The sequence below is a fragment of the Podarcis pityusensis genome (assembly GCF_964106645.2).
Source record: "Podarcis pityusensis genome assembly, chromosome: 14".
Classification (NCBI taxonomy): Eukaryota; Metazoa; Chordata; class Lepidosauria; order Squamata; family Lacertidae; genus Podarcis; species Podarcis pityusensis.
This window is the reverse complement of record NC_138039.1, coordinates 41635464-41663111: the sequence shown is the minus strand read 5'-3', so window position 1 is coordinate 41663111 and position 27648 is coordinate 41635464. Positions and strand designations below refer to the sequence as shown.

At 43.7% G+C, this 27648-nt stretch overlaps 1 protein-coding gene across 1 annotated transcript in view; it reads left to right on the top strand.

Annotated features, from left to right (window-relative positions):
- Window positions 1-27648, top strand: part of SEMA6D (semaphorin 6D) — a 423500-nt gene that overhangs the window by 13881 nt on the left and 381971 nt on the right. The window contains exon 2 of the mRNA XM_080980318.1: window positions 4384-4557. The gene's annotated coding sequence lies outside the window, so the exon portion shown is untranslated. The remainder of the gene's footprint in view (window positions 1-4383; window positions 4558-27648) is intronic.

The window sequence follows — 27648 nt, the reverse complement described above, 5'->3', positions numbered from 1 at the left end:
ATATGCTCAGGGGAGAATCGCGAGGGCCAGGCGGCCCTAAAACCAGAGGTTCCACACCCCTGTGTCAGCAGATAATATCCCATAACGCCATGTTTCCTTGGGCATGCCTTGTATGTATCTTTACTAGAAACGATAAACCAGAACAGACATTATTGCAATGGGCACAGTTGCTTTATAAACAACAATATGACTTTGCTTCATTTGAGGAAATGGGTGAAAACTAATTAATGCTGATACTATCTTTCTCGCTTTGGGGGATTAGCGAGAACAGCACAGTATACTATTATGATGAAAAATACTGTGGTACATAAAATGGTGTGAAATAAGTGTGAGTGGCTGGGAGCACCAGTTACAGAAGTGTAGGGGAGTAAAATGGTGTGTTTTTAGAAATTACATAGGCCATGTAAACCACATTGTCTTGACCGTAAGCTTAAACAGTTCCCAGTAGGGATACAGATAGATATTGTATATAGGTTGACCCTTGGGACTTCAGTAGGGAAACTGCAGCACACCAGGAACAGAGGAGGTATCACATGCAAATAGTTTGGGCCTCATTAGAACTGTAGGTGAGCAAGAGGTCTGGCATGCAATAGTTACCTCTCTTGATGGAGGAGGAGCAAAAGGAAGCAGTTCCTTGATTTGTCCCTCTAATCTATGACAACATGGGCAAAGCTGGGTCCAAGACCCTATGATGGTTTTGAGTGGTGGAATCTCTGAAAGTTAGGAAGAATCTGTTTCTGCTTCCTGCCATGCAGATCCAGCTGGCCTTCATACTTCCTTTGCCAGAAAGGCCCAGAGTTATCCTACCTATATAGTGGTACCTCGGGTTAAGAACTTAATTCGTTCTGGAGGTCCGTTCTTAACCTGAAACTGTTCTTAACCTGAGGTACTACTTTAGTTAATGGGGCCTCCCGCTGCCGCCGTGCTGCCAGAGCAGGATTTCTGTTCTCATCCTGAAGCAAAGTTCTTAACCTGAGGTACTATTTCTGTGTTAGTGGAGTCTGTAAACTGAAGCGTCTGTAACCTGAAGCATCTGTCACCCGAGGTACCACTGTACTTGGTTCCATCCTGGGTTCCTTGAGGTGGGAAGATTCCTTTCAGGTGACTCTGGCTTGTGGTTCCTTGCAAGGATACTGCCTATTAAAAAAGCATGTCTGAGAAGCAAGGAGATGTGGAAATTAAATAAGGGGGATTAGCTAGGCAGAAGGAAGAAATGTTTTCTGTCCACAAGGTTGGAGCAAGCTTGGAAAAGAATCACGCAGAGCTGTCTTCTGGAAAGAAGGATGGGCTGTGGAACAGCCTGAGTGGAAAAGATTGAGCTATTTCCATACCACCCTTCATTCAATGATCACAGGGTGGTTTACCATATAAAAACACAAAAATACATAACATAGTAACATAGTAACAAACAAAAGCAAAACCTCCTCCCAGGTACTGAGAGATATCCATTTATAGCAGGCATGGCCAAACTTGGCCCTCCAGCTCTTTTGGGACTACAATTCCCCTCATCCCTGACCACTGGTCCTGTTAGCTAGGGATGATGGGAGTTGTAGTCCCAAAATAGCTGGAGGGCCAAGTTTGGCCATGCCTGATTTATAGGAAAGAGGCTTCCTGATGTGTATTAGCTCTAACACAGAAGACAATCTCCTGAAGGACAGGACTGGGTGACAGAGACATTTCATGGTAATTTAACCAAAGTACTGAGTTTTTACAGTCGTACCAGTACATCCTTCATGCTGCATAGTGGCAGAGTAGTCGTGAGGGTTGTCTGGCCAATAAGAACTCACAGCCAGGTGACTGAAGGGTCTTTCACAGAGAATAGTGGAAGCATTTCCCAAACAATGTAAATTGAGACTTAGTCCAATCACTGGGAGAAGTGCTTTCTGAAGGATGCCTTATTACTACTGCCCAGGGTTAACGGATGTTAAGTAAAGCCATCTTCTTGCATTCAATATGGCAGAGGTTCAAGGGACTGACTAATTCGTTTTGCACTGCGGTGATCCACTATGCATATATGTTGTTGCAGGGAAATTTATCTGTGCAGCAGCTACTATGGAGAGGATATCTGGTACAAACCAATAGTGCTTCCTCCAGAGGAATGATGCCTTCAAGGCTTGAGCTTTGCTTATTAGTGCCATGCTTATTGCTCAGAACAAAGCCAAAAGCAGCACATGGATCCAGGGGATGATGTGCAGAATTCCAGCTGAATTGAGCTTCTCTGTAGCAATGGCTGGCTGGGGTCCTGTGCATGGCATGGCTCCCAAGCTTGGCAAGGAGTAGAGGTGAGATGGCAGAAATGTCATCCTAATATCCCACCAGCCAGGCAGCACCGGTCCTAATGCTACTTAGTGTGAGATAAACATGAAATAGCAGTAAACTGCCAGTGGCTGATATTGTTATTAGCTGATTTAGTACAATTGCTAAGACTAAAATTATGTGTCAGAAAATCCCTGGTTTGAGTCTTCTCTGTGCATTCTCTTGGATTCCCTCCCATTTGCAGCACAATGCTAATAATAAGCAGTAATAATTGCTGATTTGGCATAATGGCTAAGAGATAGATCAATGCATTGGGAAATCCCTTCCTTGGATCTTGTCTTTGCGCTTGCACTCAGCCTCCCTCCCATTGGTAGTATAGTGGTAATAGTAATAAATAATAAGAGCTGATTTAGCTAAGTGAATAATGTGTGTATCGGGAAATCCCTGGCTTTCATATTGTGTCAAAACGTCTTTTCTGTTGGTATTAGTACTGGCCTGTCTTGTTTATGTTGCTTCTAGTGCTGAGCAGAAGTGTTTAGGCTCAGTGACTTTCACTAAAAAAAAGCAAAGGATGGGGGCGGGATACCCCAAAGATTGGATTGATCTTAGGAGAAGTTCTAATGGATGTATCCAAAGTAGTGCTAAGATGAAGTCACTTAGCAGTATACCGACGGCAAAACATTTTATGCTAGTGAAATGTTGTTGGTTAAGCAGGTTTCTGGCAACTTCATTGCACAAGAAATTTCACATTCAGTTGCACAATGAGTTTCTGCTTGCTGGTGCATTACATCCACCCATTGTACAATATTATAGCTCACCTGTCCATTAGTGCAAGAGCCCTTGTGCTAGTGAAGAAGGAACATTGGGTTACTTTTAAAGGTGGGTGACTAAGGTTCTCTCCCTCTCTCTCCCTCTTTCCCCCTCTCTTTTATCAGAAAAGCACCTTATCACTTCAAGCCCTAACTTGGCTGCTCTCAGCAGCTCTGGCTTCCCTGGGGTATTCTTGGTGGGGGAGGAGGGAAATGGTTGCCTTCATTGGCCAATGGGCACCAATCTTTCCCCACAATAATATCTCTGGGAACAATGCTGTTTCCTGAGTTAGTATCACTCTCACTGGTGTATTCTGCCCCGTAGCTCCTCTATCTGAAACACAGCATACGTAATCCATCTAGAGGAACTCCTGTGCCTCTAAATTCCATCTGCTTTGGCCAAAAGTTGAAAAGGTTACGGCCTTTCTTTTCTTCATTGTAGTGAATTCCTCACCCTTTATATTCCTCATTGTAGTGAATAAGGAGCATGGAGTTTCATTCTATACAAAGTAGATATTGCAAGCTTGAAGTTGGGCCGCCCCTGCAGTAAAGCAATGCCATTTCGTGCCTCTATGGATCTTGTCACATAATTCAAGCCGTGCTTTGCTAAAATGTCACGTCAGTGCCCTGAAAAATACAAGCAGAATTGAAAAAGATGAAAGCTGAGATGATTCTTGTGCCAGATAAAAAGGACACATGCTTAAATCATATAGGGTTGAGTGTCCGTTCTCTGTCCCATTATTGTTACATGAGTACAGTGGTACCTCGGGTTAAGAACATAATTCATTTTGGAGGTCCGTTCTTAAGCTGAAACTGTTCTTAACCTGAGGCACCACTTTAGCTAATGGGGCCTCCCACTGCCACCGTGCCACCACTGCGCGATTTCTGTTCTCATCCTGAAGCAAAGTTCTTAACCCGAGGTACTATTTCTGGGTTAGCGGAGTCTGTAACCTGAAGCATCTGTAACCTGAAGTGTCTGTAACCCGAGGTACCACTGTATAGGAGTAAAGGAACACAGGAAGCTGTCTTAATATGAGCCAGACTATTGGTTTATCTAGCTCAGTGTCATCTGATGGACAGTGGCTTTCCAGGGTTTGGGGCAGGAGACTCAGTACTACCTGGAGATGCCAGGATTGAACTGGAGGCCTTCTGCTTGCAAGACAGATGCCCTACCATTGACCTATGGTCTCTACATTCTGCTTTGCTTGACTTCTTGTTTAACTCGGAGAACTTCCTAACGTAATTTCAACATTGATGTGCATATGCACAATTTACCTGCAGTTTTCATCTTTCATTCTCTCCCCCTTTCTCCTCACAGGCTACTGATGCATCTGCGTGCACCTAACAGACATTGAACGAAACAGCACAAAAAAGACACCTTGATGTGATCGCTGAAAACTGCGTGCACAGAACAGTCTGAACCAAGTTCAGCACTTGAGATCAGAAGAATGGCGGATAGCTAAAGGGCTGGTGTCACTGGAAACGAGATCAGGTAATTTTTTTTATATATATATAAACCCCCAGATGTTTTCAGGGAATTGGGGAGGGGGAGAATGTCATAAGGATCCTTAAAATCACTGCCTATCCCCCTTTAAAATGTACACATAGGCAGTGAGTGGGAAAGGGTGAGCCTGCTGCTTGCATACATTTCTAAAATGAGAAGGTGGTGGTGTGGTTGGCGTACACGCACACACCCTTTATATCTGATTTAATACACGTGTCATTGGGATAAAATGTGAGGGTTAAAACACACACCAACAAACACCCACCTGCACTGAGATCCTTGGAAGAAGGGGCAGAACAAGCATGTACCATATTTTTCGCTCTATAAGACGCACCAGACCACAAGACGCACCTAGTTTTTGGAGTAGGAAAACAAGAAAACAAATATTCTGAATCTCAGAAGCCAAACAGCAAGAGGGATCACTGCGCAGTGAAAGCAGCAATCCCTCTTGCTGTTCTGGCTTCTGGGATAGCTGCGCAGCCTGCATTCACTCCATAAGATGCACACACATTTCCCCTTACTTTTTAGGAGGGAAAAAGTGAGTCTTATAGAGCAAAAAATACGGTAATTAAATCAACCAGTTATTGTCCTTTTGGAAGGAGATGCCAGGAACTGAATCTGGGACTTTCTGTATGCAGTTTGTGTGCTCTGCCATTGAGGTACGCTATTTCTTTTTCAGGTTGAGCAACTGGTGTGTTTTGGGGGGGGGACCTGCGCACGCACACACACACACACGCACACACACTCCTTGACCAATTATGCCTTTGTCATGTTACTGTACTTTCATCTCTCTCTAAAAAAGTTATCAGTTGTCTCCATCATTAGGGGTTTTTTTTGTCATTTAAAAATTGGCAGTCATCCTGAGGCTGCTTCCCATATTGTGGCTTCTCCTGCCGGCTGCATGTTTAGTTTTTAAGTGGTGGAAAAGCTCCAGGGAAATTGATCTGTCTTCCAGCCCCAAACTCATGGAAAGATGAACATCTGGCAGTAACGGATGTGGGCAACCAGCCGGAAAAGATCCTGGTGTTCCATCCTGTTCCTGCCAGGTATAGGAATAAACATCCTAATCCTCAGCATTTTCAGCTGTTGAATTTCCCCAAAAACGCTTTTGCAATGTTCTGTTGGTGTTGCAAGGACGCCATCTTCCAAATTTCTTTTGGATGGGACTGTTCCTAATTACTGGCTTCTTGGCAAGTCCAGTATTAAGATGGTGGGGGTGGGATTTTGAGACTATAAACTTAGGGCACACATGAGCATCAAGTTGATGATGCGATAGGCAAGCTATTGTGAACACTGGAACAAATAGGTTTAGTATCTCAAGGAAACATGGCCTGAAATTTTCATCTTACCAGTGGTTTTCTTTGGAAAAGGTTTTGGAAGGGGTCAGGTGAAATGGAGGGTAAATAAATTGATGAGGGAGGGAGAAAGCTCCTAATTTTCTTCAAGTGAGGGCGAGGGTTTCCTGAAATAAGCAGGTGTAGTAATTCCACCCTAAAAAAATTGTATCCCGTTGCAAGTCATTGTGGGTCTTCATGTCCCCATAACTCACCCTGGGAGCAGTGTTGCAAGAAGACATGACGTCCCTACAGATGTTCCTTTTATTGTGGAATCATGATTATTTGTGCCCATCACGGCAATCCCTCTTTTCAATACTGTTTACACTTGCAAAAGTTTTTGGGTGGACATACTGCTTGGTTTCCAACTGGTGCGTGTCCCGTAGGTTCCTGCTGAAATCCTTTGGCTTCTCATACAACCAGTTTGTTGTTGTTAGGTTTTTGTCCTGCTTTTGTTGCACTCTAGTGCAAGTGTTTCCATCTGGATGGCAATAATGTGCCAACACTGGGAAGCATTGCAGAACAACTAAACCAGAGTGATGTGTGGACAATCCAGTATCAGTCTCCCACTATTGTGGCATGGTACAGAATCCACCTGCAAAACTCCCCACCAGTCTGGAGGGGCTCATAGTGTCCCACCTAGGAAGCGATATTGGGGCATGACTGCTTCCAGGCTGCTACTTGTTGTGAAGATAAGAAGAGCCTGCTGGATCAGGCCAGGGGCTCACCTACTGCAACATCTTGTTCTTACATTGACCAGCCAGAAGCCTGTGAGATGCCTTCAAACAGGACTTGAGTAAAACAGCACTCTCTTTCAGTTTCCAGAATCATAGAATTCTAGAGTTGGAAGGGACCACAAGGGTCATCTAGTCCAACCCTTGCAATTCAGGAATCTTTCACCCAACATGGGGCTCAAACCCACGACCCCGAGATTAAGAGTCTCAAACTTTGCTAGCTGAGCTACCAAGTATTCAGGTGCATGGCACCTCCAACTGTAGAGGTAGAATGTATCCACCAGGTTAGTAGCCATTGATAGCCTTAGCAACTGTGAATTTGTCGAATCCTCTTTCAAAGCCATCCAAGTTGGTTGCCATGACTACCTCATCTGTCAGCAAATTCCGTAGTTTTAACTTTCTTTTCTTTCAGCGCCTTTCGACACTTGGCTTCCTTGTTATGCCCGCAAGCTTTGCTCTATCCACTTCCTCTACACCATGAAAAAATTTATACACTTCTATCGCGTCTCATATTACTCACCTTTTCTCTAAACTAAAAAGTCCCAAATGCTGTAAGATTTCCTCACAGGGGAGCTGTTCCCTACCCTTGATCATTCTGGTTGCCCTTTACTGAACTTTTTCCAACTCTACAGAATCCCCCCTTTTTCTTTTTTGAGATAGCGAGAGATCTTTCTTCTAAAAAAAGGAAAGAAGAGCTGCTGCTGTTGTTTATCCCAGTAAACCTCCCTAAATATTTTTTTAGCACCCTGCACAGCCCACATGCCCAAATAGCTGAAATCTCTACCCACTTCCACAATTTGCAAATTTTGGCTCGGCTCTAGTTTCAAGAGGGATTTTCCCCTCCCTGCTCCCAACCTCCAACTAACTTCCTGCTCTCTGCTGTACTGGCTGAGGCTGATGGGAGTTGTAGTCTTAAACATCCAGAGAGCGTCAGGTTGGGGAGGGCTGAATTAAGCACTTGGGAATGTTCTGTGTGATTTGAGCAAGACTCAGCAAATACATGTGCATTTGGGGAAGAGGTTGAGGTGTGTGACGTCAACAGCCAAGGATTTGGCAGTTTGTATTCTAGATGAAATGTTTTCTTTTCTAAATTATTTATTATTTTAATTTATTACCTGCCCTTGACCCTAAGGTCCCAGGGTGGATTGCAACAATTTAAAACACATTATTTATTTATTTTTAAATACAATTTAAAAGTAACATTGATAAAGAGCAACACAAGTTTTTTTCCAATTACTTTTAAAATTCCAATCTTTCTGCATTTAAAATCTTCATTTTTCTAAAATTGAGATTTCCTCTCCTATGTCATGGGATGCATCCGGTAGGGAAATGGTTTGGTAACATATCATATTATTTTATACTTGAAAGTGAGATGGAGTAAGAATCCAAAACATCTAAATCTCCCCAAACCTATTTATCTGAGAGAATAGCATTTTGTGTTTTTATGCATGTAATCAGTTTGCTATCTCTCTTCCCCCCAGCTTTGATTCACTCATCTCATTATTTGCTGCCTCTGAAACTTTACTTGCTTCCATTTATGCCCAAATTGGGGTGGTGGTTGTTCTTTCTCCCGCATTTTCTCTGTGCTTAAAACTTGCAGAGATTGCTTTCTAAGTAGACTCTTTAATTTTTGCATGCAACAGAAGGAGGAACGCGGCTCGTTTGTCTTTCTGCTTTGCTTCTTAAGTGAAATGGTGCGCCTCCCTTGCTCCTCTTGCATTGCGTTTAATGTGCTGCAGCATGTCGCTCAACAGATGTGCCTGCACCAGGAGCTCTGCTGAACGCGTTGTCACAGTTTTTACACTCTGGCAGACAGTTCGACACTGGAAAAAAACAGGGGCTGTCAAATGAATTTTCTTGATTGCTTTGCCGGATGTGCAAAGTAGTTTTTAAAATGTCATAATTACCTCTCTAAAGAAGAGGAGGAGAAAAGCCAATAATCTCCCTCCTCATTTTCATTTGGGTAGAAGAGAAACAATCTAAAGTCAGCTGGCATGTTTGCAGAAATGAAATCCTCTAATAAGTAAGGCTATCAACCAGATTTATAATTTATCTGATTTGTTGTTGTTTAGTCATTTAGTCGTGTCCAAGACTTCATGACTCCATGGACCAGAGCATGCCAGGCACTCCTGTCTTCCACTGCCTCCCGCAGTTTGGTCAAACTCATGTTATTAGTAACTTCGAGAACACTGTCCAACCATTTCATCCTCTGTTGTCCCCTTCTTTTTGTGCCCTCAATCTTTCCCAACATCAGGGTCTTTTCCAGGGAGTCTTCTCTTCTCATGAGGTGGCCAAAGTATTGGAGCTTCAGAATCTGTCCTTCCAGTGAGCACTCAGGGCTGATTTCCTTCAGAATGGATAGGTTTGATCTTGCAGTCCATGGGACTCTCAAGAGTCTCCTCCAGCACCATAATTCAAAAGCATCAATTCTTCGGCGATCAGCCTTCTTGATGGTCCAGCTCTCACTTCCATACATCACTACTGGGAAAACCATAGCTTTAACTATACGGACCTTTGTTGGCAAGGTGATGCCTCTGCTTTTTAAGATGCTGTCTAGGTTTGTCATTGCTTTTCTCCCAAGAAGCAGGCTTATTTTAATTTCATGACTGCTGTAACCATCTGCATGTTTATTTAATCCAGGGTTTCACAAAGTGGTTAGTGATGACCCCCTGGGGTTGATAGGACCGTGAAGGGGGGGGGGATAAAGACCTAGAGGTCAAAAGGAGGGGGTCAAAAAGAGCCCTGTGGTGGAAAAGAGGTTTATGAAATGAGCCTCAGAATTCAAGAGCATGGACATGTACAGAGTGCACCTCCTTTGCCTGTGATGAACCAATGTATTTTTAATTTTCATTTATTTTCCATCTTTCCCTTAGAACCAGGACACAATGTATTTAATAAGACAAAATCCACAATACACTTCTCAGGCCATGCTGCTTTATTGTTAAACAATTGTATAAGGTGCAGAGTTTCACTTTTTAAGGTAATTATATATGTTGATTAGATATTGATATTTCTCGAGTTAATTTCATTTACATTGCTAAGAATTTGGGTGTGGGGTCAACGACCACATTATACGCTCATCAAGAGGACAATGAATGCAGAAGTTTAGGAAATCCTGGTTTATATGTACTAACATTAAAAAACAATCAACATTTTAAAGACAAAGTGTTAGCACCCTGTTAATCTTGGATTCCTTTTTTTAGTTTATTAAAACTGTTTTTGATTGATGGACCTAGCTGATTAAAGACTGCAGCCCTAGCAACAAACAAAACTTAGAAAATGCTGAGCAGTAGTTTTAATCCCAGCAGTCTGCAGTTTACGAAGATGAATATGCATAAGAAAAGGTCATTTTCAACTTCAGGATAAGATGGCCAACAGACTTTTTGGCAGTTCTGAAAAGCACCTTCCTTTATTTTTAATTCATGCGAAATGTTGACTTGCTTGTTCGGACTGGACTCGCTACGGATGTCCCTCAGTGGCATTGCCATTTAGCCAAATCAGATTTGACTCTGGAGCATTATGAAATCCCATTTACTCAGATGCTTGAAAAGGGAGGATCAGCCGGGGCACTAATCCAGAAAGGATCAGCACCTGGGACAGGGGTGGTGGTGGAACTGAAACAGCAGACACTTCATAGAGCAGTGAACGTTTGCATGTAGAGACCCTGAAAACACCCCCTCATCAAAGAGTGAGACACAAGGACACGGATATTAGGTTAATGTTATTGGGCAAAATTTGGCCACAACTTTATTGGTTACAGAATGTGATCGGTATTGGCTTAGGCATTGGAATTGACCCGACTATATCGGACTCTTTTTCTTTTCTTTTTTTTGCTGTTTGCTAAAGCCCTTTTTACTCTGGCAGGCTTCTTTATCAAGCAGACTGTTTTTACAACTTGTCTGTCTCGTTCACTTATTGTTTTACGGTAGTGTTTTGTGAAGCTGTAATTTTTAAATGTTGCAAGCCTCCATGAGTTGTGCTTTGGTGCTAGAGGGGTGGGGTATAAAGCAAATAAATAAATTTGCTATGTTACCCTTGCCCTGGAGCCAGGGTCATGTCTATAAAACTCTAACCAGTGCTTTCCCCTCTTCCATAACTGGGAGATCTTGCAATCATTCCGATGATTTACAGAAATTCCTCATCAGCAGTAGGAAAGTGCCACTGGCTTAGGTCCTTGAGTTATGGCTTTGCTTCAGTTCTTTATAAGGATGCAGAGGAGAGATTCAATTTAGCGTGCATTTAAAGGCAAACTTGGCTAATCATGGGGCGCGGGTGGCGCTGTGGGTTAAACCACAGAGCCTAGGACTTGCCGATCAAAAGGTCGGCGGTTTGAATCCCCGCGATGGGGTGAGCTCCCGTTGTTTGGTCCCTGCTCCTGCCCACCTAGCACTTCGAAAGCATGTCAAGGTGCAAGTAGATAAATAGGTACCACTCCAGCGGGAAGGTAAATGGCATTTCCGTGTGCTGCTCTGGTTCGCCAAAAGCGGCTTAGTCATGCTGGCCACATGACCCAGAAGCTGTACGCCAGCTCCCTCGGCCAATAAAGCGAGATGAGCGCCGCAACCCCAGAGTCGGTCACAACTGGACCAAATGGTCAGGGGTCCCTTTACCTTTACCTTGGCTAATCTATCCTCTCCCAAACCATACACAAACCAAAGCACAATCATCCTTTGAAATGTGCACTCCTCTGAATTTTGAAGGTCAGTTCTCTGGCCAAGTCATATGTACAAAGAAGCACAGACTAGGGCAGTGGTTACCAAACTTTTTCAGGTCACTGCCCCCTTGGTTCTATAAACTCATCCCCAGTGCCCCCAACCCTGTAAAGAGGATTACTCAGAATAGCAGTTTGCATGACCTACTAAGGAAGATAATTCAAAACAGTGACAATTAATTGCACATTTATTCAAAATCCAATTAAGACTATTTAGTGTAATTAATTCAGCAAAATGGATTAACTTGATCCAGTGATACCGGCTTTTCCAAGTCTGGCAATCATTTACTGCCCACTTTGCAAACCACTGTACTAAAGTGTGCAAATAAATGCATTATTTAGTGAAAATGACATATACACATATGCATTATATTAGAGAAAATTGCTTTGCAAAGTTGTATACATAGCCAAAACTACAAAGAGAAATGTGTGTGTGCGTGTGTGGTAGGATAAATTTGTACTAAGATGCTTTTGCATTTTCATGAGGACTTTAAAAAAATAATCAGAAACTGATGCAGAAATATGGAGAACAGAAGTTAAGATTTGAAAAATGAAAAACAGAGAGAAACCAAAATTGACAGATTGACCTATCCCTAGGGCTGTCATGTATGACTGGACGGAGAAAGTCAAAACAGTTTGTTGTAGGAGCAGACCCCACCTGTATAAATATCCCTAATTCTTCTTGTTATCAAGTTGTTATTGAAGACTTTCTGTTACATTTTTAGGCATGAAGTTCTATCAAACTAGTCACACTTTTGTGTGTGTGTGTGTGAAAGGTAAATGCAACTCTTTGTAAGGACATTGGATCAATTTGTTTGATGGGTCATGGCTGTGATTTTTTGTTCTGTAATCTGTATTATTTTTCTTTAAATGTGGGAGTGTTCATCATGGATTTCCTGATGCTGTGTGTTATAAATTGTGCCTTTCATAAAAGTTAAGTTTATTGCCACTGCTGCTTTAATTTTGTTTAGGGTGCTTTTTATTACTGTTGATTATTTGCTTTGGAACGTTCCCAAGTTCCTACACAAATTGTGAATTGTTGTTGTTTTTTAAAAAAAGTCAGCAGAAAACCCTTTTTTGGTCTCTACCAAAAAAGGCTGAAGAAGATCCCTCGCCTGCTTTGGGTGGGTGGTGGGGAACGCACACAAAATGGACAAGGAAGTTCACAAGGAGGTAATGAAAACATTCTTAAGCCTCGTGTCTCTTACCAGGAGGTGTCACTGCAGTTCAGTAGGAACTCGAGAGACAAAATAGCTAATGCTGTCATCAGAGCTGTATTTTCTATCATTTGCTGTTCTGGTGGTTCAGCAAATGTCACCTCCGCTCCATCCTGAAAAACACACACAAGTAGTTTTTTAAAAGTATTTAATAGCAGGGAGGGCTCAAAGAATGAGATCCCGCTTACATAATCAGCTGAAATGGTGGTGATCATGAGATACATTTCTAATAAACAAACCTCTTTCTGTAGGCCCTCTATTGCTATTTGGTGAGGGCAGAACAAGATACTAACACAAGCATGTGACTGACACTGAGAAAAATAGCCTTATGTTCAATTATCTTCCCCCATTTGCTGTACAGTGGTACCTCGCTTTACGAACTTAATCCGTTCCAGAAGTCCGTTCTTAAACTGAAACCGTTCTTAAACCGAGGTGTGCTTTCCCTAATGAGGCCCCCTGCCGCCAGTGCCCTTCCACCATTCGGATTCCATTCTTAGACTGAGGTAAAGTTCACAAACCGGGACGCTACTTTCGGTTTTGCAGAGTTCGTAAACTGAATAGTTCATAAACCGTATAGTTCGTAAACCGGGCTGTTCTTAAACTGAGGTACCACTGTAATTGTCTTCTCTCTGCCCCCCTAAAGAGCAGGCAGTCGTGTGGAATGGGATGTACCAAAACTCATAAGGTGGTGACGCACAAAACATTTAAGTGTAGTTATGCCTGAACATTACACAGAAAGAACAGATAAAGCAGAAAGAGAGGAAAGCATCAAATACAAAGAGAGGCTGCATACAAACCATACATTTAAAGGACATGGCTTCCTCCCCAAGAATATTGGAAACTGTAGTTAACCCCATGAAGAGGTACAGTTCCTAGGACCCTCAGCAAACTATAGTTTCCAGAATTCCTTTGGGGGAAGCAATGTGCTTTAAATGTATGATGTGTATGCACCGAAAGGGAGAGTGGGAGAGAAACACCCAGGACAAGCCTCAAAATAGTGCTGAAACCTTTCTTGTGCACATTGAAAACGACAATTTTTTTTTTAAAAAATCATAATGCAAAATGTATGCAATATACAAAGTCACTAATTGCTTATTATATACAGCACGTGATGAGAATTTTATGAGATTTAAAAATTTGATTTATTATTTGTTCTTTGAGTACCCTGTGGAAGATTTCCCCCTGAAACACATTGAGAGAGAGAGGGAGGGAGAGTTTATGTTATTGAGTGTTGTAAACATAAGAAATAAAATAATAGAATAATCAAAATAAAACCAGGTTTAAAACAAACAGGAGCCGCCGGCAGAAACATATATTCAGAAAATAAACAAGTAGAGTACTATTAACTTAAATAAACTTAAAATCCCTGCTGCAATAGGTGTGGTCAAGCAGGGAGGAAGTTCCCTATAATTTTCTATTTTGAAGCATGCCACAATTTTGTTTCTTTCGTCCTTGCATACCTAGAGGGAATGCACCTTTTTTTGGCATCTATCTTGTGTCCAATGTAATCTCTAGCTCCACACTAAGAAATCTGTATTTGTGGTGGCAGTTTCAGCACAACCAAAGGTGATGAACTATTGCAAGCAGAGTGGTGTCAGTCAGATGCATGTGTCTGGAGAATGGGCCAAAACATCCTTGCTTAATAGGGGAACCAGAGTGACAACAAACTTCAGTTTCTGCTGGAAGTGCTACAGAAGGGATCATTCAGTTTTTAACTTAAGGGTTAATTAAGTTGTCAGTAAGTCAGCTAACCAAGGGGGTTGGTGGAGGTGGTGCTTAGCAAGCATGTAGAGCAGCATGATGTTTGCTGAGGTGATATGTGCCCTGATTGGCTGTGTAGTTCTGGGGGTGTTTTCCTGCTATGTATAAGGATTTAAGTTAGACAGACAAAACCTCTTTGTTCCTTTCTCCTCGAATTATATGCTGTTTTTGTTCAGATTTCCTCAACAAAGTTGTTATTAGGACTCCTTTTATCTGTGGACTCTGCATTATTCAAGGGACTCTGCTAACACATTCGACTTGCAAAAGCTTCAAAAGCACCATGCTGAAAAGTGGGTTGTGATGTGTTGCAGAGAGTCATTATTTGGACATGTGTCGCTAAAACTCTTTTGAAGTTCGTTCAGTATTCCAGTACATCCTAGGGGGAACTTCCATTGCAGTGGTGTGAGAGCATGCTGGCTCCGGTGGGAATAGAGAACAAAGGGCTGTATTGACTCCATTAGGCCAGGTGAGCGAGCGACCACTTACCAGACTTTGCAACGAAAGAGTCTCTGATGGCTTGCCTGGTGGTTGTGATGTTGTCGCATCCTCCCCCCCAAAATGAAGACATTATCAGGGAGTGCTTAAAGACCACAAGAGAGGTGGCCACGTGAAGTTCTCGGGGAAGGGGATTACAAAGTTGTGGGACCGCCTTGTCCCTTACCAACCTTAGTGATGAACTTAAGAGCAGAGCCTGAGTTTTGGACCTGGGCATATGCATATCGGTGTAGATGGTCCTTCAAATAAGCTGTTTCCACACTGTTCAGGCTTCAAAGATTATCACTTGTATTTGAACCTGTACATGGGTGGGTCAACAATGGAACTGATGCAGGCATGGTGTGATTTGATCAGACTGCCTAGCTCCCACAGAAAAAGCTCAACAATGGGTAACACAAGCCAGCAGGAGTGGCTTGCAGGGTGGGGCAATCACCAGGTTCCTGGCTGGTGGGTGCTTGTTGCTTACTGGGAGAGGTGAGGTGGTGGGGAAGTTTGCACAGTGCATGACCTACCCACCTGGCATGTAACAGTGACTCACCTTCTAAGAAAGCAGTGTAGCTATTCCACTGCATCTGGAAAGCTGCTTCTGCAAACCATGGTCTGGAAGCCCCTTCAAACCTTGGCTGAAAAAGCCAAGATTGCACATTTAACTGAAGTTTCCCCATGTGCATGTGAACAAGGAAGCAATGGTCCATATACTGGCTTGTTTGGAAGCCATTAACCATAATTTAAGAACCAATGGATCCAGAACTGGCCTCCACAGTCACTTACGGACTCATTGTTAAAACCGTGTTTATTGAAGACCATCTTACTTGGCTACGAGTGATCGCCAAAGAAGAAGAAGAAGCTGCCCGGGTTCTGAGATTTTTGGGGGAGGCTCTTCTCTCGGTCCTGTCATCCTCAGAGGCATTCTTGGTAGGGACATGGGAGAGGGCTTTCTTGGTGGCTGCTCCCTGCTTGTCTTTCTGCTGACAGGTGAAGATCTTCTTCTTCCATTCTTTTGGAAACTGACTGCTTTTGATGAGGCTAGCGCCATGTTGTTTGTGTTGTGAGTGTCTGTATGTTTTTAACAGATCATTTAAAATTCTGTTTATGTTTAATTGTTTTTAAATGACCCCTTATGTTTTTAGCTGCTCTTATGTTATTTGTAAGCTGCCTCGAGTCCCTGTCAGGAAAAAAAGGTAGGGCATAAATATATTATAATAATTGCTTAGGATTCAGCTCTTGATCAGTTGCTCATAGGGAGGAACAGAGTGTTTGAGTGCTAATGTAGACCTCTCATGCATCGTCTGCCACAAGGCAGGATTTTTGACTTTGCATTCTGTGCAAACAGGGCCACTGTCTTGCCAGGATTTATAGAGAGTCTGGAGCAAGGGAGTGTCTCCGATTCAGTCCTTGGTGGTGTTTGCGACACTGCTAATGCCCGCCTAACATCCTTTCTGTCACTGTTAGGATTCATAAAATATAAAAGCTGCTCTCTTTGCAGTGGCATCAACAACAACAAAATGTCTTTCAGAAGGCTGTCTATTTATATAGCTTTACAATATCTGATGGAAGTTTTTATGTTCTTTGTGAAATGAAAAATACCTAATAAAAGAAGTGTGAAATCTGGAATGATTTCACTTTCTATTTTGGCTCTTTGGTTTATAACATAGTATATTTCTCTGCTTTAGTACTGCTTTTCTTCTTGACCTGCCGAAAGTCATTCAATGGGGCATCTTTTTTTAATAGTGGTGTCTACTGGATTTTCTGCCATTGGTCTCTAAATATTCTGCAAATGTTTATCTTGGTACATCGTTATTCGTAAATGTTTCTAGTTCCTTTATTTTTAATCAACAGACCTTGCTGTTGCATGTAATGTTGGATGGCTTTTCTGCAATTTTAGCAAATCTTATTATAGTTAAGTCAATAGTCATATATAAATCAATTATACTAGGTAAGATCATAAGGAGTTATAACTATTATAGATCTAATGTTATGGATTTTAAGCTTCATATCCAGTTCTGAGTGTAACCAGTGGAAAGCACGAATTTGTTGTGGTATTTGCAAAGCTTTCTTATTAAGCTTTCGTGTTTGTCCAACACCGGTATAAATCACTCATATCAGACAGATATGTATAAAGAGCCCTGTTGGGTCAGGCCAGTGGTCCATGTAGTTCATCATCCTACATCATTTCTCAGTAATGGACTGGATGAGAACTAACAAGCTGAAGTTCAATCCAGATAAGACTGAGACGCCCTTGACTAGATGGTTGGAAAGTTGACTCCTCTTGATGGGGCTACACTCCCCAGCCAAGCTACACACATAGCTAGGATGAAGTTCTGGATCCTTTGCTGTCACTTAAGGCTCAGGTGGCCTCAGTGGCATGGAATACCTTCCATCAGCTTTGGCTCGGGGCCCAGCTTCACCCCTATCTGGACCAGGAGGTCCAGATAGGGACTTCTGTCATCTATGCTCTGGTAAGCTCTAGGTTAGTTTACAGCAACACGTTATACGTGGGGCTGCCTCTGAAGATGGTTCGGAAACTTCAGCTGGTGCAGAAATCAGCAGCCAGGTTTCCCACTGGCATGAGACAGTTTGAGCATATGAAGAACAATCATGATATAGCTACACACCAACGTGCAAGAAGACCTTTCCTTTCCCTTTCTCTCTCTTTTTTGCTTAGACAAGGGTCAACTGAAACAGGAAACTCTTTTATTTTTCTTCCCACCCAGGAGGATCCAGTGGGCAGCCAGGGTGTATAGAATCGGTCCAGGGCCTGAAGGTGCTTTTATTGAGACAATGTCACCTGCAGTTCAGTGGTTCACCACATGGGGAGCTGCACATGGGTCCAGCAGTTCCTGAGATGAGGAAAGTATTGGAAAAATCCAGGGAAGATAGCCCTATCAGCAACTTTCAGCAATGGTGGTTGAATAGAACTTCCAAACTTGAAGGCAGTATACCTCTGAATACCAGACATAGGAGGCAAAACAGATGGGGCAAGGCTATCTTAAGCATATGCGCCACCGGGGTGCAAAGATCCGCCTGGCGGCGCCCCCCCCCCCCAGGTTGCCAAGTCCCAGGCACACGAGGGTGGAGCTGGCCGGCCGCCTCAGCGTCTTGCTGGCTCGGTCACCCCCGAGCCTGCCGCGGGGCTCCGACTGACGGGCAGGCTCTTCCCTGGACTCAATTCTTGGGCCCCGGACTCTCCGCCTGGCGCCCCTAAGAGCCCAGCACCTGGGTGCCCCACACCCCTAGTGCCTATGGGTAAGACGGCCCTGAGATGAGGGTTACTGCCCTTCTGTCCTGCATCTGAGTTTCCCAGTGGCAGCATGCTGAACCATGAGGGCCTTTGGTTTGACACAGCACGGCCTGCCTTGTAAGAAACCTGTGTTCAAATTCCTGCTCCAAGTGAAGGGGCTAATCACAGTCTCAGACTAGCCTATCTCAGTGAGCTGTAGTAAATTCCAGGAAGGAAATACTTCATCAGGTGTTCTTGGTTGTTCCTGAATGCCACTTGTACACTTGTAGGAAGTGCCACTTATGCACTTGTAGGAAGGGTGGGCATCCTGACAGATGTGTCCTATGGCTAAGAACCATTTCCTCAGGGAAGGGGGGACTCCCCTCTCCCAAGCCCCAGCCAGCATGACCAACGGTCAGGGATGATGGGAGTTGTAGTCCAGCAATATCTAGAGCGCCACAGGTTCCTCATCCCTGTATCACATCCTCTCTATCCCCTGATTTCTGGTCTGTGACCTTAATAAATCCATCCACCCGTTCATTCATTCTCCATCCCGTGAAACTTTTTGTTTGGCTAGGTTGGCTTGGGTTTTATCTCTGGCTTAGCTGTAGTCCTACAATGGTGTCTCTAGATCAGCAGAACTATGATAGTCTTTTTAGTAAAGCTAGAACAGATTGGAAGCTCTTAAGCTACACCGCTCGCCCCCATGGCTGAAGTTTAGGGGGGGAAATAATGACCCCTTCACTCAGCTGACCTTTGGTCATTTTTTTGTTTTAGGTTTCCCAGATGCCCTTAAAAAGAAAAAGAAGGATCTATGAACAGTGCTTGAAGCTTTGGATTAATCCTCAAAACACCAGAAGGGGAAATGTAAATAGATTCAAACTGACAGTCTCTGGGAGGATAGGAGTACATAAGCTTGATGTGCGTCTGTATCATTCCTGTGCTCTCTGTGGATCTTCTTGGCCCTTCACCCTTTGCTGGCTTACAAGCTGGGGGCATAATGCTTGGATGTTAGTGTAGCACGGCAACTACTTTGCTCTTAAAACTTGATTCAGCTGACGCTTCGTGGCACACTTTGCATGCCATCAAAAGGTCTCACTGCATTGCTTTGTTTCAAGGCAATGCAATCGCTTAGTGTAATGAAACAGTTTTCTACTTCTTTAGGTGAGTAGTGGTCATCCTCCACGGTCACCTGGATGCAACTTTTGGCAGCGTACACGCCATACATTGTTAGCACATCGCTTCTTTCAAAGAATTCTGGGAATGGTGGTTTCACACAGAGAGAGCTATAGTTCCTAGCACCCTTGCCAAACTACAGTTTCCAGGATTCGTGGGGAAAACTGTGTGCTTTAAATTCATTTTGTAAATGCAGCTTTTGTTTTTCTATGGTAGGGAAGTCCTTGTCTTTATGGCCCTCCAGATGATGTTGATCTCAAACACCCATCAGTCAAGCCAACATAGTCAATAGCCAGGGATGATGGGAGTTGTAGTTCAGCAATGTTTGGAGGGCCACAGATTCCCCGTCCCAGTTCTATGGAGAGCAGACCCTCCAAGTTTCCCTATTTTCCAGGGACAGTTCTGGATTTACAGAAGCCATCCCAGTTTCAGATTTGACCCAGGAATGTCCCACGTTTCCTTAGGATGTCCCTATTTTCATCAGAGAAATGTTGGTGGGTATGGAGTTACCTGATCACCGAGCCATCTGAAGGCAGCCCTGTATAGGGAAGTCTTGTAATGCTTTGTGTTTTATTATTTTTTTATATGTTAGAAGCCATCCAGAGTGGCTGAGACAACCCAGTCAGATGGGTGGGGTATACCGTATTTTTCCATGTATCAGATTATGGTTTTTGCTATAAAAAAGGGAGAAAAATGGGGGTCGTCTTGTACACAGATGGTTGTCTTATACACAGGTTTTTGTTGGCTTGGGCGGGCTGGAGCCTACATTCGGAATCGGGGTGTGTGGTTTGCCCACTCAAACAAAAAAAGCTTAACAATTTTGAGGGCAATTGCCCCCCCCCAAAAAAACTCAAAAACTTTCCGCTGCTGCTTCTGATCGCCCCCGAAGATGGCGCTTTCCCAGTAGCTGTCACTGTTTGGCAGCAGTGAGATGCTCAGCTCCCCCATTCAAACCCTGGGCGGCAGCAGGAGGAGGAGGGCGAGGAGCAAAATCCTTTGCCAAGCCAAGTGCTGCTGCTGCTGCTGCTCTCATCAGCCATAAGTATCCAAACAAACCCCTGTGTTGCAAAGAGAACGTCAACAATGTCTAGGCAACACAATGACCATATACATACCTAATAGACAATCTTTATAGAATTCCTTCAAACCATAACAAGTTCAAAATGAAATCTTTAGTCTCAAAGTCTCTGGCAATCTTTAAATGAAGCGAGGTACCAAACTTTGTACGATGAAAGACAAGCTGTGAAGCTTTGTGTACTCAGCAAATGTGATGTCCAACACTGAACAGTGATTCCAGGATATTGACTACCATTTCGTCAGTGTTGTGGGAGGATATAGAATTGCCTCATAAACCCATCTTATTTCGAATGAATGTATGTAAATGAGACTAAATCAGCCAGCCAGCCAGCATGGTTTTGGCAACCCTAGTTTAAAAGATTGTTTTCTTAATTTTGGGTTCAAAAAAAATAGGGGGCATCTTATACATGGGGCCGTCTTATACACAGGAAAAATACGGTAAATAGTAAAATTGTGATGCTGATGACGTTGATGGATTAGGACGGGCATGTCCAGCTCCCAAGAGACTGTGATCTACTCCCAGTATAAAAAAACTAGCAGTGATCTATCCTTTGTCATTGGAGGTAGGAGGAGCGTGCGTGGGGTGGGTGGATGCCCAGAGTTGTTGAGCTTTTTTGGGGGGAGGATTGCACAGAGTTTTTTTTAGCTTTTTGTACATGATAAAGATCCCGCGATCTACCAGGATCAGCTGGGGATCTACCAGTAGATCACAATCTCTTGGTTGGACATCCCTGGAATAGGATGTCCCTATTTTCATCAGGAAGGGACACGGGTGGCGCTGTGGGTTAAACCACAGAGCCTAGGACTTGCCGATCGGAAGGTTGGCGGTTTGAATGCCCATGACGGGGTGAGCTCCCGTTGCTCGGTCCCTGCTCCTGCCAACCTAGCAGTTCGAAAGCATGTCAAAGTGCAAGTAGATAAATAGGTACCGCTCCGGCGGGAAGGTAAACGGGGTTTCCGTGCGCTGCTCTGGTTCGCCAGAAGTGGCTTAGTCATGCTGGCCACATGACCCGGAAGCTGTATGCCAGCTCCCTTGGCCAATAAAGTGAGATGAGTGCCGCAACCCCAGAGTCGGCCACGACTGGACCTAATGGTCAGGGGTCCCTTTACCTTTATTTTCATCAGAGAAATGTTGGAGGGTATGTGGATCGAGCCAGCTCTGTAGGAGTCATAGAACCACCCTGTATGGATGCTGCTGTCTTTGAGGACCGAGTGCTAAGTCCTAATAGCACTTCCTCTCCCGAACTAAACAGATCTTTAAGGATAGCAGAGAGAATTGGACCTCCACGAACAGCCTGCATAAAGCCAGTTCATGCAGACACTGACCTTTAGGGGAACACGTATGGGCTATTCATTTAAGCTCTCTGGTGTGGTGTGGAGATGTTAATTCTGTGACCTGATGCCTCTGTGTGTGACACTTTTACAGTTTGCGCAATCATGTATAGCATCAGGGGAATGGGATGCTGCTGATCAAGAAGCACAACTCCAAAGTAATGCTTGACACCGGAGTCACCTGGGCCATTTAGGTCTTGAATTGCAGCATATATCTTTGCACTACAGCCATTTTAAGCAGCTGCTTAAATCATTGTTGCAATGAGACAGGTCTGAGTGACTAGCAGGTGGAAATGGTGCCTGCTGGTACGCAGCCTGTCCTCAAGACAATGACTCTTTACGGCAAGAAGATTCTCCATCTTCCCTTATCTGGTCCATCTGTTTTGTAGGAAGTGCATACTGTTTGCCATTGCTTTATGATTTATATCCAAACAACGTTTAAGCGTCTCTGTCTGCTTTGGAACGATACTTAAGGTATTTTTATTTTTTTTTAGAGCAGTACATATTACACAGGAAATTTCATAGGAATAAATAGTGAGGGTGAGAGATGTGTATTAATATCAATATCTCTCCTGCGCCTGGAGAGTACAAGCTGTAACAAAAGATGTTTAGTATTGTCCTGTAGACTAATTTTTTTCCAGGTGAAAGGATGATATTTGCAAGGCTTTGTGCATGAGAGATTGGGTCCGGGGGTGGGGTGGGGGTGGGTCAGAGAAGTGCTTCTCTCTCCGCCAAACTGATGGCCAAACCAGTCTGGAGCATTTGCAAGAGTTCACTCTGACCTTGGTTTTTGAATGCACTTTGTGGATTACGGTGAGCCAAATTATGTGTGATATCCAAGACTAACTTTCATTTTGGAGAAAAGGCAGCAATGTCCCCATCTGGCCCTGATCCAGGACATGCTCCTGATGTAAGATCGGAGCCCAGCACTGGTTTTCTGCTGAAAATTTATTATAATTACAGTGGTACCTCGGGTTAAGAACTTAATTCGTTCTGGAGGTCTGTTCTTCATCTGAAACTGTTCTTAACCTGAAGCACCACTTTAGCTAATGGGGCCTCCTGCTGCCACCGTGCCGCCGCTGTACGATTTTTGTTCTCATCCTGAAGCAAAGTTCTTAACCTGAGGTACTATTTCTGGGTTAGTGGAGTCTGTAACCTGAAGCGTCTGTAACCTGAAGGTCTGTAACCTGAATGTCTGTAACCCGAGCTACCACAGTTATTATCATCCAAGGCGGTTGTGGGGCAATGGTGGCCATAAACATCAAGGCGGGTGTCAGTTAGGCTTGCCCCCCCCTTACACACACACACACACACAGAGAGAGAGAGAGAGAGAGAGAGAGCAGACAGACACTGATTAATAATAATAATAATAATAATAATAATTTATTTATACCCCACCCATCTGGCTGAGTTTCCCCAGCCACTCTGGGCGGCTCCCAATTGAGTGTTAAAAACAATACAGCATTAAATATTAAAAACTTCCCTAAACAGGGCTGCCTTCAGATGTCTCTTAAAGATAAGATAGCTGCTTATTTCCTTCACATCTGAAGGGAGGGCGTTCCACAGGGCGGGCGCCACTACCGAGAAGGCCCTCTGTCTGGTTCCCTGTAACCTCACTTCTCACAATGAGGGAACCGCCAGAAGGCCGTCGGCACTGGATCTCATAGACACACAGACACCACAGGCAAAACTTAGGACCCTCTTTTGCCTCTTGTGATTTATCAGTTATAGGTCACCTTGAATGTGATTTTTGTCACAGAAAGGTGGGGTATAAATAACTAAAGGCGAGCGGCGGGGGTTCCTGTCATTCTCCTGATGTTACTGGACTCCAAGTTCTATCAGCCCCAGACATCATGGCCAGTGGTCATGGATGATAGGATTTGTAGTTTAACAACATCTCTAAGGAGCCGAGGCATCTTCACCCCCCCCAATAAATTATTTGAGCCCTTCTCCCCCATTGTTGGGCCTTGCCATTCAAATGGTGTGTGCACGCCGCCACATGTGATTGATTATGTGGGGCAGGGCTTGCCTGCCCCCCCCCCCCATGTTTTATTCAAGTTGGCACCACTGACCTTTGCTATAATTTTTTATTAAAATGTTGTTTTATTCGCACATTTTAGATCAAAAGGAGCCAGGAAAGTCTACCTAGACTGACCTCAGGCTTGGAATTGGTTCTTACGTAAGTGTTAATGGGGGACAAAAATACCATCCCTCCTCAAAGGCTCACTTGCAGGAGTCATCTTCACCCCTGCTCAGCTTTCCCAAGGGCACTGCCTTAAAACAGTCTCCTGTTGTTGTTGTTGTTGTTGTTGTTGTTGTTGTTGCTTAGTCGTTTAGTCGTGTCCGACTCTTCGTGACCCCCTGGACCAGAGCACTCCAGGCACTCCTGTCTTCCACTGCCTCCCGCAGTTTGGTCACGCTCATGTTAGTAGCTTTGAGAACACTGACCAACCATCTCGTCCTATGTCGTCCTCTTCTACTTGTGCCCTCAATCTTTCCCAACATCAGGGCCTTTTCCAGAAAGTCTTCTCTTCTCATGAGCTGGCCAAAGCAGTGGAGCCTCAGCTTGAGGATCTGTCCTTCCAGTGAGCACTCAGGGCAGATTTCCTTCAGAATGGATAGGTTTGATCTTCTTGCAGTCCAAGGGACTCTCAAGAAGTCTCCTCCAGCACCATAATTCAAAACAGTCTCCTAGGCAGAGCAATTGAGATGCTTCTTCGTTGATCGACCTAGGAACTGATGGACCTTGTTTCACCATGAAGCTTCCTGGGTGGCCTTAGTTCATGTCTCTTAGTTCATGTCTCATAGGCACGCTTGGCCTATCTTCATAGGCTTGACTTTAGCATAAAAAACCTAAGAACCAATTCCAAGCCTGAGGTCAGTCTAGGTAGACTTTCCTGGCTCCTTTTGATCTAAAATGTGCGAATAAAACAGCTTGGTGCCTTAGACTACAACAGGGGCGGACTATGGAAATATGATGCCCTGAGCGAGGCTGCCCTTAAGACCTGGTGTGTTCACCTTGGTGGACATAATGGCCTGTGTTTGCATGTTGAATTCACATACCCAAGGCTCCCGTAGAAGGGAGGGACAAATTTCCCCCAAACGCTGTCTCTGAGGAGCCATGGAATGCAGCAATTTACATGCCCCAAAGAGTGCTTCTGTCTTATATGTCAATTAAATCCCACCTGCCTGTGCTTAAATAATTTTGGTTATTCTGCGGTTATATTTAAAGAAAGATAAACTTTCCAACATTACTCTTTCTCTCCCGACTTCTTCCATTGTGCGTTGGCAACAGGCACTCTGCAGGCTTATTGTCGTCTGATATTAGGATTCCACATTAGTTATAAGGAATTACAGTATTCAAATCCCCAGGCGATAAATCACTTGTTCTCTCCCACCCTGCCCCGTAACCACTTATTTTATCCTTTTTTATAGTAGCACAACTCTGTTTAAGAGGATTATTGCTGAAGTTAATTCTCCTTAAACATCCTCTCTGTCACTGATACACCACCCTTTCTAAAGGAAATTTAGGTGCTGCGAAATTGTAGAGGTTTGTAAAAGTTAAATAATGGTGGTTTCAGAAGTAATAGCTGACTGTACATGCAATGTCTGAGGGGGTATTTGTATATCTTCAGTCGCTGTACATCTTTAAGTAGCGACACACACTATGAAGTCTATTTCAGGTGGATTAAGATCTGCCTCAGGTATATTATCGGTAATGTTGGGTTGAACAACTCTAACAGAAAAGAAGGATAATCTGTCCTCAGAGGCATTACATGGGGTGCCTTATTGCTCTTAAGAGATGTAATGGGTTTTTGTTTTTTTTCAAAATATATATCACGAAACAACCACCTTTCTTCTATTTATGGTAGGCTTTGACAGAAGTGTGACAATTACAGTAAGTGCTAAAAATAGCCTCCCTGTGTTTTAGCTGCAGACTAGAAAACCTTTTTTTTTTTTTTGGTTTGTTATTTAGTTGCATTTGGGGGATGGAGTGGAGTGGAATGCACAAAGTCCAGAGCAGAGGCCCTCTTTCGAATCTTTAAATTGCAAACAAAGGGCAAGAAAAGCAGCATGTGCTAAAAGCATTTGCTGTTACCTTCTCTTCTATGTCTCACGCAAACTGCAAGACATGGTCTTTTGCCAAACTCTCTCTTATTCATACAAATGCTTTATAAAACAAAGGAATCTGTGGCTTTGACATGTGCATCTAATAAAGGAAAAGGTAAAGGGACCCCTGACCATTTGGTCCAGTCGTGACTGACTCTGGGGTTGCGGCGCTCATCTCGCTTTATTGGCCGAGGGAGCAGGCATACAGCTTTCGGGTCATGTGGCCAGCATGACTAAGCCGCTTCTGGTGAACCTGAGCAGCACATGGAAACACCGTTTACCTTCCCGCTGGAGCGGTACCTGTTTATCTACTTGCACTTTGACATGCTTTCGAACTGCTAGGTTGGCAGGAGCAGGGACCGAGCAACGGGAGCTCACCCTGTCACGGGGCATTCGAACCGCCAACCTTCCGATCGGCAAGTCCTAGGCTCTGTGGTTTAACTCACAGCACCATCCACGTCCCATGCATCTAATACAGCTTCATAAAAATGACAAGAGACACATTTGCTCTTGGGTTTATGGGACACGGGCTTGGGTACATAGGAACTTGAGAAATTCCTTTATACCAGGGCAAATCTGGGAATTGTCTTGCATCAGGTTAGATTGTTTGTCCTCCTGGCCCTGCACTGGGCCTGGAAACTAACTGGCAGCCACTGCAGTTGGGCCAATATTGGAGTCTCAGACCGTCTTGCCCCAGTGAATAACCTGGCTGCTGAATTTGCACCAGCTGAAGTTTCCAAACTGTCTTCAGAGGCAGCGGTAGTCTCGTTATCTGGGGAACCGGGTTCGCGTCTCCGCTCCTTCGCATGCAGCTGCTGGGTGACCTTGGGCCAGTCACACTTCTTTGACGTCTCTCAGCCCCGCTCACCTCACAGAGTGTTTGTTGTGGGGGAGGAAGGGAAAGGAGAATGTTAGCCGCTTTGAGACTCCTTAAAGGGAGTGAAAGGCGGGATATCAAATCCAAACTCTTCTTCTTCTCTTCTATGTATAATGTCTTACAGTAAACTAGCCTAAAGGTTACCAGAGAATAGACAACAGAAGTTAGGCTATCACTGTCCAAATAGCTGATGGAAGGCAGTCCATGCTACTAGGGCCACCTGAGCCTCGGGTGACAGCAAAGGATCCAGACGTAACCCCAAACTAGATGCCCGCTCCTTCAGAGGGAGTATAACGACATAAAGCTTGGTTGATCAGGGGAATGCTGTGGACGTAGTGTATCTTGATTTCAGCAAGGCTTTTGACAAAGTCACCATGATATTCTTGTGAGGAAGCTGGTAAAATGTGGGCTGGACAAGGTAACTGTTAGGTGGATTTGTCGGTGGTTGACTGACCGAACCCAAAGAATACTCATTAATGGTACACACACACACACACACACACACACTTTTTTTTTAACATATCATTTCCAACAATCATTTAACATAAATTCTTATCTTTTACAATATTTTGGACTTCCATCAACAACCTCTGAAGATTTTCCGTTCTTTATCACTTATTCTGCATTTCTTAATTTCTCTATTTCTTTTAATTATCATTAACAAGTAATTCTCTTCATAATCTTCCTTGCAATATTTCACGTAATCCTCCTTCTTGCACTCCTACTAGTTTAATCTGTTTATTACAATTGCTTTTTAGATAGTTCGAATATTTACTCCAGTCTTCTAGGAATCTCTGGTCCTGCAGGTTTTGAATCCTTCCTGTTAATTTGTCTAATTCTGCATACTCCATTAATTTCATTTGCCACTCTTCTTTTGTCGGTAATTCTTCTTATTTCCATTTCTGTGCCAATAATATTCTTGCTGCCATTATTGCATATAAAAACATTTTACAATCCTGTCTGTCATTGTCCTCCCCTACAATGCCCAGTAAAAATGCTTCTGGTTTTTTAATAAATGTATATTTCAACATCTTT